This window comes from Schistocerca americana, chromosome 2 (assembly GCF_021461395.2).
Source record: "Schistocerca americana isolate TAMUIC-IGC-003095 chromosome 2, iqSchAmer2.1, whole genome shotgun sequence".
NCBI lineage: Eukaryota > Metazoa > Arthropoda > Insecta > Orthoptera > Acrididae > Schistocerca > Schistocerca americana.
The window spans coordinates 909,834,674-909,849,954 of NC_060120.1; positions in this window are offsets into that span (position 1 = coordinate 909,834,674).

Genomic DNA, 15,281 nt, shown 5'->3' on the forward strand with positions numbered 1-15,281 from the left:
CAGACTCCGTGCAAGACCTAAACATCCTACTTATACATAATTATATGTATCAGATAATGAAATCTGTAGTTGCAGTCTTTCAACACACCGTTCCATATAACTGACACGTTACTCCCATGTTGAAGGCGTAGCATACTTGACAGCGATGTAAATTATAAAGAGGAAACCAGTAGGTTCGCGTATAACTACTTATAATTTTTTTACCATCTGTTTTTTAAATATTGTAGGGTCTTTCTTATTAATTTAATAGGAGACGGTGTTATTAATTATTAATTTGTTGCACTGACCAAAGACTGGAATGATTAAGTGACTATAAGTCTTAACGTGATTGCCAATCTATTTCAGAAAGTAAACATAAGTTAGTCATTGGAAATTCTTGGTATTATGAAACTTCGTGTAAAATATATCTAACTATATCGTGGTTTTATGGGCTTCTTCACATTTTGATTTTGCCTGTAAATATATTTTTCATTGATGGTTAGTAGCTTCGAAAAAATCTCCTGTTCCATTCGAATGAAATTACGAAACGAACCTCGATCTTCAAACCTATGCGATGAAGTACATTACTGTACTTCAAAGTGGTGGTAGTCGATACAGCATTGAGAATATGAATATTGTCGATGCGCAACGGACATTAGACATAATACTTTAACTCTGTTTAGTTTAAAAGCGAAAACATTATAAAGATTCAACTTCTACTAGTACGTATCTTAGCATATGTAGTGGTCCTCTACCTGCAGTTCGCTATTTAAGCCATCTACAAGTCCAGAATCCTCTTCGCGATGTTATCCGCTCTTCTTCGACGATAGCAAACAGAGCTAACGTATCTATTTCACACACTTCCATTTTCGTAAACAAACTGTGTGATTTGCGCGGCAAATGCAGCCGAGAACTGGCCCAGGAGATCGCAGCTGTCGGAAAATTTGATGGTGAGGAGCACGTTATGTTCCGTGAGATGTAGCAGATCGTTTGAGAGGGCGCAACTACCACGATGGATACCATATCTGTCAGGTTTCGTGATGAGAAACGCGGCCCGTGTGAGGACGTTTTAGAAGAGAATGAGTCGACAAGTAGGAAGCGACGGCAGCAACACCGCCCTCAAACTTCTCATACTCGCAGGACTGCAGCAGGAAGGAGGGAAGACGGTATGGCACTGACGTCACCGCGGCGCCTTGATTTCTAATGTATGCAACCCTCGACGTTTGACTCGTACTGTCTCCTGTTCTGATTTATAGTTGAAACCCGTTGCTAGTAAACAGAGTATTGGTCTTCGATAACAGCAAGAGACCACTGAGCTTAAGGCCAGGTTCTCACTCAAAATGGCCGAATATTCGATTTTTGTTAATCGCGTTTTTTGAATGGTACAGGGTGACAATTATTGAACTATATGAAAAAATTAAATTAATTACAAACTAGGCGTGCACACAATTTATTCAACACATTAACGTCACTACAGTTGTTCTAATTCAGGTTATGACGTGCTCGATATGCCTGCCATCATTGCGATGATGTGGCGGTGACCAATAGCCAAATTCTGCATGACCCGTTGAAGTGTCGGAATATCAGTGCTGTCGATGACTTCCTGAATGGCTGTTTACAGCTCAGCAGTGGTTTTGGGGTTATTGCTGTACACTTTGTCTTTAATACAGCCCCACAGAAAGGAGTCGCATGTGTTCAGATCTGGAGAATATGGCAACTAATCGAGGCCCTTGCCAGTGGCCTCTGGCTACCCCAGAGCCAGAATGCGGTCCCCAAAGTCCTCCTCCAGGACATCAAACACTCTCCTGCTTCGATGGGGGTCGCGCTCCATCTTGCATGAACCACATCTTGTCGAAATCAGGGGCACTTTGGATAATGAGGATGAAATCATCTTCCAAAAGCTTCACATGCCGTGCAGTAGTCACCGAGCTGTCAAGGAATATCCCATCGATTATTCCGTGAGTGGACATTGCACACTACACAGTCACCCATCGAGGGTGAAGAGACTTCCCGATCGCGAAATGCAGATTCTCAGTTCCCCTATTGCGCCAATTTTGCTTATTGACGAACCCATCCAAACACAAGTGGGCTTCGTCACTAAACCAAACAATATAATGCGCATACTAATTCCCATCATGCCGCACAGCCAACCGTGCAGTGTGAATGTACTAATGCAAATCGTTAAGAAATTATGACGATTTTGTTTCATACAATTCAATAACTGTCACCCTGTATATGTGTCTAGAATTTTGGGACGGAAGCGTTTTTTAATCTGCGCATTACACAAATTTATGCAGGCCACTGTTCGAAGCAGTGTGACGGTTGCCGTGGGACGCTTTCAGCCAGAGACTCCTGATTCCACTAGAAAAGTTGTCGTGCCGTGACGCAGTGTTCACAAACTGACTTATATTACAGTATGCATGCAAAACATATTCGCCGAAAAAGTCGACGGACAACGTGCGCAGGATGCTGTACGCAGCTTCCCCAGCTCAGCTGGGTCGGCTTTTCTCGCGAAGAAGACCGAGGTAATTGTTCTCCAGGAACAATTCGAGATACAGCAAGGGTTGGTAGACGGTCCTGGAATTGAAGAATAAACGTAAGTAACGAAAACAATTTTTTGGTCAAATTTTGGTCAGAATTGATCAAAACATAATTTTTGGCCCGCCAGATTGGATTAGAGGCAACGGCCTTGCCGCAGTGGATACACCGGTTCCCGTGGGATCACCGAGGTTAAGCGCTGTCGGGCGTGGCTGGCACTTGGATGGATGACCATCCAGCCGCCATGCGCTGTTGTCATTTTTTGGGGTGCACTGAGCCTCGTGATGCCAATTGAGGAGCTACTCGACCGAATAGTAGCGGCTCCGGTCGAGGACAACCATCATAACGACCGGGAGAGCGGTGTGCGGGACCACACGCCCCTCCTGTCCGCATCCTCAACTGAGGATGACACGGCGGTCGGATGGTCCCGATGGGCCAGTTGTGGCCTGAAGACGGAGTGCTGTATATTGGATTAGCCATTTTGAATTTCGAAAATCTAGTTTTTGCGCAGATTGAACTAATAATATATATAAAAGTTATCCCTAAACTGTAAACAGGTTTTTCTCAAGGAATGATTGGTCAAAACTGAGTGCAGACCAAAATAAAAACGGTTCAGCCTATCAACTTCTACGTTTGATCCCCGAAAGTAAACACTTTTCTTCGTAGCTTATACCTATAATATAGGAAATATCTTGATGTTAACTATCTTTTGTAAAGCCGTAAAGAGTGAAGAAAACCACAAAAAATCGAATTGTTTTTAGCAACATATCGTTAAATTTAAGGTTAATTCATTCTTGTTAGGTATAAGCTCCCATACAGTTAGTGTAGTATCTACTGATGTTATACATTTTCGACTTCGGATAACTCCTGAGGAGCTACACTGCATGCTGTCTGTGTACTTCAAACTCGCAGGCTTTTGATCAAACCATAATTACGGGTCCCATTTTTTCGTGTTGAAAATCTAACATAAAGTTTAAAGTATGATCAATCATAATCCCCAAACAGACCCTTTCTAAGTCTTTTCATTGTCTCAAAAAAATTTCCAAACTTTGCCTATTTTTTGCTCATTTTAATAAGAACCCGGTCTCAATGTTAACACCTGACGAACGTATCACCACCAACTGCGTAACATGCTTTCAGTGCATTCGAAACTGCAGAGAAATTTGGCGGTCGCCTTTCCAGCCAGATGCTTGCTAAGTGGTAACGTATTTCAATACCGGGGTTCCCACCGGTCACTGCACAGGCGTACATTAGCGATCTTGACTTTGGAGGTAGATTGTACCCTAAACTGATAATTAATGAGTGGAGTTGTTAGGCGAATAAATCGCTGTTCACTACCTACGTGCGATAAATATCAAAAGGCGAGAGCGAATGTTCACTGTGAGGCTTACACAGTACGGAAATGCATATTATGAGGGCGGCGCCAAAGCTGAGAGCCAGCGAACTTCCTTCGATTCTACGTTGCAAGACGGACAACTAGCGCAGTGCTGGCAAGGTACCTGCGAATGCTAGCAAAATGCTTTTCACTCGTTCTTCCCTACCGTTAGCATCTGATAGAATGCTGTGTTTGCTGAGTGAAGTAGGGATGGTGGTTATCGCTGAAACAACCGGTTTTTGGTTACGTCTCTTTTTTCAACGCCAGTTTAACCGGACTGTTAAAACAACTCCAAACTACCGATTTATGAAATAACCAATCTTTGGGTTTTTATTCCCATTATTTCCTGTAATAAAAGTAGAAATCGAATGCAGTTTCGAGATGCCAATGCAACTGTTTTGAAAAAGACAGTGGAAACTAAAAGAGATCACCGAGGACGGTGGATCACTCGGCTTGTGGGTCGATGAAGAACGCAGCAAATTGCACGTCGACATGTGAACTACAGGACGCAATGACATCGACGTTTCAAACGCACATTGCGGCACTGGAGAGCACATGACGACCTGTTTGGTAGTGACCACTTCCCCATCTTCCTGTCACTCCCCTGACGTCATGCCCAAGGTTGCCTACCCATATGGGCTTTAAACAAGGCGGACTGGGAAAATAATTAAATAGGCAAATAAAAGAAAACTTAGTCTGTCCACTGTTCCCTTCTTCTCTCGAGAAGTGATAAGTCGTTTACTGCTAAGTGATAAGTGGTTGACTAGTACAAAAAACTCACCAGTATTGTCCTATTGATTCTTATTTTTTGTACCTCTGTTCGCAAATAATGAGGAAATCGGGGATCATTCCACTAATTGAACATTTTCCGCATTAATTTGTTTATTTTCAAGGGCTACAAGTAGGTAAACGCATGTTATGTAGGCACAGCCATTAATCAGCCGCTTTCTACTTTTATCGTAAACTATGTATGAACTGTTAAGTTTTCTCCTCATATCGCAAGATTGTTGTCGCTCCTCCCGTTTTTAATCTTTTCAAGTAACTGGAGCACAGTACTTCACTGATAGTACACTTTGTAAAATACTTCCAGATTAGGGATGACGCCAACCTGCAATAGAATTTATGTCTGATGACGACAGTGAGAAAATAGCATATACGAGGTGCGACAATAAAGTAATGAGACTGATGTGAAAAAAAATGTTGCTTACCGTTTTAGTCAAGTTTAGTGTTGTCTCCTTCAACGTAGTTCCCTTCTGATTGCACACACTTTTTCCAGCGCTTCTGCCATTGATGGCAACATTTCTGGAACTCATCTTCTGTAATATCATCCAAGACCCTCGTCACAGCTTTTTGGACATCTTGTGTTGTTTGAAAATGGTGTCCCTTGACCGCCGTTTTGGCTCTTGGAAATAGAAAAAGGTCGCACAGAGCGATATCTGGTGAAAAAGGTGGCTGTGGTAGTACTGAATTTTTTTTTTTTTTTTTTTTTTTTTTTGAGGTTAAAAATTGCTGTACTATCAGAGCAGTATGGGATAGCGCATTATCGTGATGCAGAATCCAATTATCAGCAATGTTGGCATGAACACAAAGAACTATTTTACGAAGTCTTTCTAAAATTTCTTTGTAGTAATATTGGTTAACTCTGTCTAAAAATGGTTCAAATGGCTCTGAGCACTATGTGACTTAACTTCTGAGGTCATCAGTCGCCTAGACCTTAGAACTACTTAAACCTAACTAACCTAAGGACATCACACACATCCATGCCCGAGGCAGGATTCGAACCTGCGACCGTAGCGGTCGCTCGGTTCCAGACTGTAGCGTCTAGAACGGCACGGCCACTTCGGCCGGCACTCTTTGTCCAGGAGGCAACCACTCTTTATGAACGATTTCCTTGGAATCAAAGAAGCACACAAGCATACATTTCACTTTTGACTTTGACATGCGAGCTTTTTTTTCTCTGGGTGATCCCTTTGAGCACCACTGCGAACTTTGGCGTTTTGTCTCTGGATCGTACTGAAAAAATCAACTCCCATCACCAGTGATAACACGGCTCAACAATTCTGGATTGATTTCCGTTTGCTCTAACAATATTATGCGAGTCCATTTCCGTGACGAGAGACACAAACACGTGTTAACTTATTACGGCACAACTCACGACTGAGCAGTTGCATCGATGTGCCACTTGGACTAGGAGCAGCTTATAGACCAAGGTCAAAGATATTGTGCCTACGCAAACCTGCAGGGTTGCCACATCTTGCAAAGAAAATCAGTTTCATTACTTTATTGTCGCACATCGTTGATCAGGTGAGGCGAGTCTTGCATTTTGCCTCTACACGCATACCATCTAATAGGCCACGCCACCTGCAAACAGGTACGCTATTGTCGAAACAATGATTGGTTCAAATGCCTCTGAGTACTATGGGACTTTACTTCTGAGGGCATCAGTCCCCTAGAACGTAGAACTACTTAAGCCTAACTAACCTAAGGACGTTACACACATCCATGTCCGAGGCAGGATTCGAACCTTCGACCGGAGAGGTCGCTCGGTTCCAAACTGTAGCGCCTAGAACCGCACGGCCACTCCGGCCGGCCGAAACAATGCTGTACAATTTCTTACTCAATGTGTTTGTTGGCTCTTTCTTGCCAGAATCGTTATTAAAATAGCGCTGATGGCTTTTCCAATTTTCTGTAATGACGCAGTATTTCAAAGCAACGTAAATTTTACGAATACAAAGAACTTGTTCTTTAAAAAAGATTTATTTAAAAAACAAAATATTTTAGTTCTGCTGCTATGGCTAATTGATATTTCAGTTTTTCTACCCTGGTTTTAGAAAAAGATAACAAGACCTGTTGCAACCGAGACCAAACAAATACCGAAAAATACTGGGAATTCAGAAGTAAAATACTGGTATCGGTTTTACCCGGTCTGTGTTTTTTTCCAGCCGTAGAGTGACGCACATTCGGTTGTGCGTCACCTCTGTGTAAACCAGACTTAAACACAGCACACTCCTGCCGTTTCACTTCTTTTCTCCGCCCTCGTGTGCTCCACCTACATCAGGGTTGTAGTCTCGTCTTCTGTTCGTGGCCCTGAGAGGCTTTTACTGGCGGTGGGCGGATGCAGCGGCGGGGTTGGCGCGGGGCGCACTTCCGGCTGCTGCGTGGAGCCGCTTCCGGCAGCAGTGATGTCAGCACAGGACGCCAGATGTGGGCTCAGCACACGGCCCGCTGCCCCCTTCTGAAGCTTCCACTCCTCTGAACGGATCGTATACGAGTCGTCAAGGACAGAGATGGAGGAGAGGGTGTACAACATTGTCGGCAGCAGTTTATATCACCGGGTTTGACGCACTTGTTTTTCGGATCCCGATAACGGTTAGAAAAAATTAGGAATTTGTGGTAAGTTTCAGTGGGAGCAAACTGCTGAGGTCATCGTTCCCTAGGCCTACACACTACTTAATCTTAAACTAACTTACGGTAAGGACAACACACACACACCCACACCCACAACCGAGGGAGGACACGAGCCGGCCGTAGTGACCGAGCGGTTCTAGGCGCTACAGTCTGGAACCGCGCGACTCTACGGTCGCAGGTTCGAATCCTGCTTCGGGCATGGATGTGTGTGATGTCCTTCGGTTAGTTAGGTTTAAGTAGTTCTAAGTTCTAGGGGACTGATGACTTCAGATGTTAAGTCCCATAGTGCTCAGAGCCATTTGAACCATTTGGAGGACTCGGACCTCCGACGGGGGGAGCCGTGCGAACGGTGGCAAGGCGACCCAGACCGCGCGGTTTCACTACAGTTATCGACGCTTCTTTAGCCAGACATTCCTCAAACCTGAACCTAGCGCATCGGGGCATGTGAAAACCATCGGACAGTTTCTCAGATAAGTCAAACTTTGTATAACAGAAGACAGTTTAAAGAAACGTATTTAGAGTTATATTAATACCTTCAGCTGCTAACGGGCGTTGATATATATCAACGGGGACAGGTGAAAATGTGTGTCCCGACCGGGACTCGAACCCGGAATCTTCTGTTTACCTGGCAGACACACTATACATCTGAGCCACCGAGTGCACAGAACATAGCGCGACTGCAGGGACTATCTCGCGCACACCTCCCGCGAGACCCACATTCTCACCTTGTACGTCCACACACTACATTCGTAGTGTCCCACCCCAACACACTCATTACTCGTGGAAGACATTCTTACCAAGTCCCATAAGAGTTCGGGGAATATGTGTGCATCCGCACAGAAGAAGGAGGTCATGGCCGGTGTTGCCAGAACTATATACTTACATGGATATGGTATCTGTTCTTTCGAACATATACCGAACAGGCCAATGATCTTCTTCAGTGGAGATGCACTGATATTTCCCGAACTGTTATGGGAATCAATAGACTAACTGCCACGAGTAATGAGTATAGTGGGCAGGGGCACTACAGATGTAGTGTGTGGACATTCAAGGTGAGAATGTGGGCCTCGCGGGAGGCGTGCGCGAGATGGTCCCTACAGTCGCGCTATCTCTTGTGCCCTCGGTGGCTCCGATGGACGAGGAAGGCAATGGCAAACCACCTCCACTGGGACCTTGCCTAGAACAGCGGTACGGGTCCCCCGCATCATCCCCTACGCTTCTCGGACTGTGGGACCTCATCATCATCCCAATCCATCTGCCTGGAAATGTTTCATTGAGGAACCGACGAACATGCACCGGCACGGTTGCTCAGCGTGTTCAGTCAGAGGGCTGCGTGCTCTCTGTAGTAAAAAAAACTGAGTAAAAGAATCAACGATCAACTTGAACGGATGTCTTGTCACGTCCGCCCAGACCAAACGCAACGAACAATATATAAAAAAAAGGATGGATAGAGTGTCTGCCATGTAAGCCAGAGATCCCGGGTTCGAGTCCCTGTCGGGCACACATTTTCACCTGTCCCCGTTGATATATATCAACGCCCGTTAGCAGCTGAAGGTATTAATATAATTCTAAATTGGTTCTAGACGGCTGCAGGTCATCAATGGTGTCTGTTCTTTTGGCCATGTCAGAAAGGACAGACACCATATCCATATAAGAATATAGTTTAAAGATTGTCAAGATATTTTTCTAGCGTTTATGCACCTGCAGAAAGCCTTCGAGAAAGTGAGGTAGTATAAACAGTTCAGTGTCACACTACAGAGACAACAGAGTGATGTATAACGTCTACTAAACTCAGATGAGACCAATAAAAAAGGGCGAGTTTGTGATAGAAGAGTGTTGTGGGGTTACTTGCTTTCCCTAGGTGGCTGTAAATGAATAATCTCTGCCTTAACGTGAGCTCCTTTATTTCCCTCTCACATTGCTGCGCAGCTTACCAGCGTGCAAATTAATTATGGCGCTGCCAGAAGGGACATGGAATATAATAAACACAAATCAAATATCGAACAAAAGGGTCGCCAACAAGTTTTACCACCAAGAAAAGGGCGGAAGAAAATTCGGATGACAGGTAACAGAATAGTGAAGATAATTTTCATTTTTTTTTCATAATGCGGGGCCACGGTCATCATATATTTCTTTAAAGTCAGTACCGCCAATAGAGTGTTGTTTATTTACAGTGTTACATTTACACTTACACAATCATGATTTCGGGTTCAGAGTGCCATTATCAAGTTTTTTAATTGTTATAAATAGCCTAAGATGGCATACTGTCATATTAAAATACACTATTAGACACATTGTCTAAGAGTCGATATTTCTGGCAGAGCCTACTGCTTTGTTTCATTACTGAGTACACCATCGTGACTCTGAATAGCTGCACACATGCTTACAATTATGGTATCGTAGGCAACCGCAAACATTTTTCCATGAAGGTACTGACTCTTTTGTCTTAAAGTGGGATACATTTATTAACAGCTATTATGATAACTTTTGAAATAATAAATAATGTTTTTCATCTATCTCGTTTTCACTTGTCTGTCGCTTATACGAGGGTTGACTGAAAAGTAATACCTCCACCTTCGACAGTTGGCAGCATTGGTATGCGGCAGGTTGGCTTGTTCCGTAGCCTCTTTTCTACAGCTCCAGTTGGCAGGAATCCTTAGCATTGAACGGTTGTGTTGTTACAGCGTAAAGTATGAAACCCTGCGCAGACGGTCGGTCAATGCGATTTAAGCAACGTGCAGTCACTGAATTCTTGACAGCAGAAGGTGCCACCCCCCAGTGGCGGATTTAAAAATTTTGCGCCCCTAGGCGCACCATATTATATGGGCCCCCCCTCCCAACCAGAAAACATGTTTTAAATAATAACTATTACCCGATCACTTCACAATTGCCGTTTTGGGTGGGAGCGCCGTGAGCTGTTTCCGTTTCGTTGTTCTGAAGGACGCGTCAGCAGTCTAGTCGCGCTCATTAAGAATACAATATGGTTTTCGAACTGCACTTTCTGTACGGCAGTTGATAAAACAAACTTAAAACTGCATTCACATTCTTCTATCGAAAGACGACAGAAAGTAACACAAGGAAAATAACTTTTCTTTTATGGCCTAAAAATTCAGCAGTGTGTGTAGGAGACAACGGATTTTTGTTATACATTCACTTTTAATATGTTCTTTTACACTAAACCGTTGAAAATGAAAATAAAAAAGTTGTGTTATGATCTAAACATTGAAGCGAACGTGTCATACTTTGTAATTTAATACGTACTTTTACAGAGATGCGTTCAAAATTTAAAAAAAAGTGGTTCAAATGGCTCTGAGCACTATGGGACTTAACATCTGTGGTCATCAGTCTCCTAGAACTTAGAACTACTTAAACCTAACTAACCTAAGGACATCACACACATCCATGCCCGAGGCAGGATTCGAACCTGCGACAGTAGCAGTCGCGCGGTTCCTGACTGAGCGCCTAGAACCGCTAGACCACCGCGGCCGGCTCAAAATTAAAATTAAACTGTAGTTTTACGATCTAATAACTTGAATGTGTAGAAGATAAAAAAAACGTTCGCTAATAATACGTGAATCTATAGGAAAGCGTAAGAAATGAAAATGAAAGAAAGAACTAATAACTAAATACAGACGAACAAACACAGAACTGAATTTGCTATTACATACTTTTACAGTCTAGTGTCGAAAAATCAAATTTGTTTTATAATCTAATAGTTTACTTGTAAAGCATTAGGGTCTGTATAGCTAGATGCTGCATAATAAGTGTACACAATACCTTTAATCCATGTAACGGCTGAACAGATGTGTACTGCACGTACTGCTCTCACCATAGATCTTTCTAACGGTATTAGCAAAGCTTTTACGTATTTATCGACAGAACTGAACTACGTTATTTATCAACACTTTTTCCTTTGAGCGGACTCTCCGATAACGTGTATTTCCGCGATACGCCAAGAATTCGCATAAGTTGTAATATACTATAGTATCAGTATGACTTGACTGTACAGCGCCAAGCGGCCTGGGTCATTCGGGGATTGTTGAGCATTGTCGGGCGCCTTCCATTCGGTCACGTCTGCACGTAAACAAGGTTGAGTTCCGCATTCTGCCATCGGCAATTGTAAAATAAACTGGTAATACATAGTTTGCAAATCCAATGAATGTGCTCTAAGTTATAATAAAAATCACATTATAAACCTTTAAGACTAATGTTGTTGTTGTTGGTGTTGTGGTCTTCAGTCCTGAGACTGGTTTGATGCAGCTCTCTATGCTACCCTATCCTGTACAAGCTTCTTCATCTCCTAGTACTTGCTGCAACCTACATCCTTCTGAATCCGCTTAGTGTATTCATCTCTTGGTCTCCCTCTACGATTTTTACCCTCCACGCTGACTTCCAATGCTAAATTTGTGATCCCTTGATGCCTCAGAACATGTCCTACCAACCGGTTAAGACTAATATGAATAAATAAATAAACTCACCAGTCAGCAAAGTTGGCGTCTGGATTTGAAGGCAGAAAACTCGTTAATCATATCTTGATAATTCAGACGGTTATCCGTTAGAAGGTCGGCTTCGATGTGAAGAATGTACAAGGCGTTCAATCTCTCCTAACACAACGTAGAACTTAGGTACGATTTGAGTCTTTTAAGAGCCGAAAACAAGCGTTCTGCTGAACAATTTGTAAGTGATATACATAGAAATATTCTAAGAGCAATGTCAACATTCTGAAATACGGACTGTAACCTCTCTTTTCGTAAAAATTTACTCATTTCGACTGGTATACCACTAATATCAGAAGATTTCAAAAGTACCGATAAATGTAAGCATTCACTAGGGAAGGAAGGCTGTAAATCTGTCATATGACGCTTGGAGTTTTCCTGCACGTTCAGCAACATCGTCAGGTAAACTGTTCTCATGGTTACTGAAAACTGAAATGTTCTATAGCTTTCCTTACTCCTCATTAAACCGGCGTGCAAATTGCCGAGTACTGAGAGAAATGTTTCGACTCTAAATTTTTCCCTTTCAGTCAGAAAAACTTCTTCATAGTCCTCTTCTTCGTCATCATGAAGTTTGTGTTTTCGTGATCTTTTATAGGTGCATTCATAGTCCATTTCAGTCACAGTCTCCATGGATTTATTTTCATAATAGTCTAACATGCCACGAATAGATGCAATAAATCCTACAAGTGATTCACACAATTTATGCACTATTTTAGTAACAATATTTACACTTTGCAGTTTCAGATTTACGCTATTAAATCTCGAGTATAGCCTTCCAAAGTGTCATCGTGGATACTGTTTCTAGTCTACGGAGTTAATTCAATAAAGCTGAAGCCACATTTCGCACAAGTGGTTTTTCAGACGTATTATTGGCAACATATGTGAAGGCATTGATAACGCCCTCCGGTTTTCATATAGATTTGCACACGCTTTCTCTCTTGTTGACCAACAAGTTTTTGGTAAACTTTCTACCGTTTTGCTTCCTGGTTTCATGAAAGAAAGAAGTTTATCCCAGCGCTGTGTAGAAGTAGAAAAAAAATTATAAAGGTTTTGTACTGCATTTAAAAATAAACGTGCTTCCCGACAACAAAAAATGGTTCAAATGGCTCTGAGCACTATGGGACTTAACATCTGAGGTCATCAGTCTCCTAGAGCTTAGAACTACTTAAACCTAACTAACCTAAGGACGTTACACACACTCATTCCCGAAGCAGGATTCGAACCTGCGCCCGTAGCAGTCACGCGCACTGATCTCCACAGTCAGTAATATCAATGGAATTTGTAGACGGGACTTTTAGTACGGCCTCAGCTAAGTTTTCGGACTTGTGTCCCGGGTTTGGTAAAACCGGAGCAAACGTTCAACAGGTTCATGTTTCACTTACGATAATTCTTTTTATTCGTTCCGAAAGAAGCTCCATTATTTTATCGCAGATTGTTAAAGAAATATAACTTGTATGTCCCTACATTGGATTTCCATATCGTTCCATGATCTCAACGAGAAAACGATCTAACTCGGCTATAAATTCAAGAGACATCATAAATTGACCATTATGTAATGAATGGAACCTTTCAATGTGTCCACGTAGGGGAAGTCCACGGCTTGTTAGCTTCTTCACTACTGCAAACACCCTTTTCAACACATTGCTCCAGCACATTTTTTCTGTCTCAACATATGACTCGAAATGGTTATCTATTGTTCCAAGTGACTTTTACTGGTTAAGAGTGATAACTCAGAATTTTTGTATTCAAGCGAATTCTCATGATGTTACAAAATATTAGAAATATTTTTCTAATCTAAAGTACCATTAGTAGCAATCGCGGCCTTACCTCCGAACAATTTACATGGTGCACAAAAAAAGCCCCGGTGCTACAGGAGTAAATCACACAAAGTTGTTTTACCATTGTAAGAGAATATCGATTGTTGATTCATTGACACACCATTCTGCAGGATCATCACTAACGACGTTATTTCTTTTTGTAATGTCTGACCCGACATTTAGTTTTTCATGAAACTCGAAATCAGGAGCAATTTGCTATTCTTCATTTTTAACTTTCGTTTCGACTGTATTTACTTCTTTTACAACAGCTGCAGTGCCAGAAATATCATCCGCACTACTTGAACTCAAAGTCGAACCAGCAACATTTTTTGCGAAAAATTTATCTACTCTGCTAAGCATTTTTAGAACATTGGCTTGTCACTCTCGCCTTTCCTTCGATAATTTCCGAAATGCCGCCCCCAATTAAATTTGCACGTTTGCTTTTTTCATTGTTATTTATGTTCAGGCACTTAAAAAATAGTCAACCAACATTCAAAACAAAAGGAAAAAATTGTAATAGGAAAGGAAGAAAGAAAGACTGTATCCAGTTCCAGTCGTACTACACCGCACATGAGCACAAAGCTTTTTACTTTAAACACGGCTCACGAGAACAAAGATTTGTCCTTTAAACACGGAGCGATGAACTGACCAACTCGGATTACTCGACGTAACTGTGCTATGAAAGAACGACAATGCAGGCTAATTTTATTTCGTTGTCACCTGTTTCTCTGTTGTCGGTGAACAGTAAAAGAACACCTGCTGCTGGGATTCGTCTCGTAAAGAAAACGGGATAGTCCCTTTATTGGCCTCTGTTTCCCCTGTCGCCGGAATTTTAGCTGGGACGCAAATATGTTCTAAATATTCTTGACACTGTCTTTGTAATTTAAAAAGCAAATAATTTTTGCAATTTCTTGCAGTGAGGTGTGCTGGATTGACTCTTATCCCACTTATTCTTGTGACATTTTAGCGGTTTCTGTGGGCAGGGAAGACAGATTACAAAGTTTTAAGTAGTCTTGGTGGTAGGTGATGTGGTATGTTGTCATTTGTGTGAACACTGCTGTTACGTCTACACGCAAATGCACCTTTTGTTCCAACATAAAATAAAAATAACCTTTCCTCGAAGAAAAAAAGCTTAATTACAAAGTTTAATATAAAATTTGCAATGCCACGTACTATTCGATTGCACAAAGTGGGAACTTTGATATCGTGCAGGCTGCAGCACAATAAATGTGACAGCGGCAATGGAGGGTGAAGCTTTGACAATGCCAGCCACTCGTGCTGGCGAAACGTCAGAAAAATCATTAGATGAACGTCGGCCGAAGAACCCGAGACAGAAGCCAATAGGCAGTTTGTCAATAAGTGGCCACGAAAGCCTTAACAATTTTGTGAAAGTTGGTTTCTTCTTCTTTTTTTCGCCAAAAAAGTAACTAAGTAAATAATTAAATAAATAAAATTTTTAAACTGGTATGAAATTATTTCACACGTTATTAGATATTCTGCTTGTGTTGTTTTCGTACAAACATGTGTTTAAAAATGTAAAACATTCCCAGTATCAACATGTTTTGTTAAACGGGTGTCATTAAATCAAAGCTCAGATACTGAAGACCACAGAGCTTTCGCATTAATTACAGCAATGGTGGTTCAAAATGGTTCAAATAGCTCTGAGCA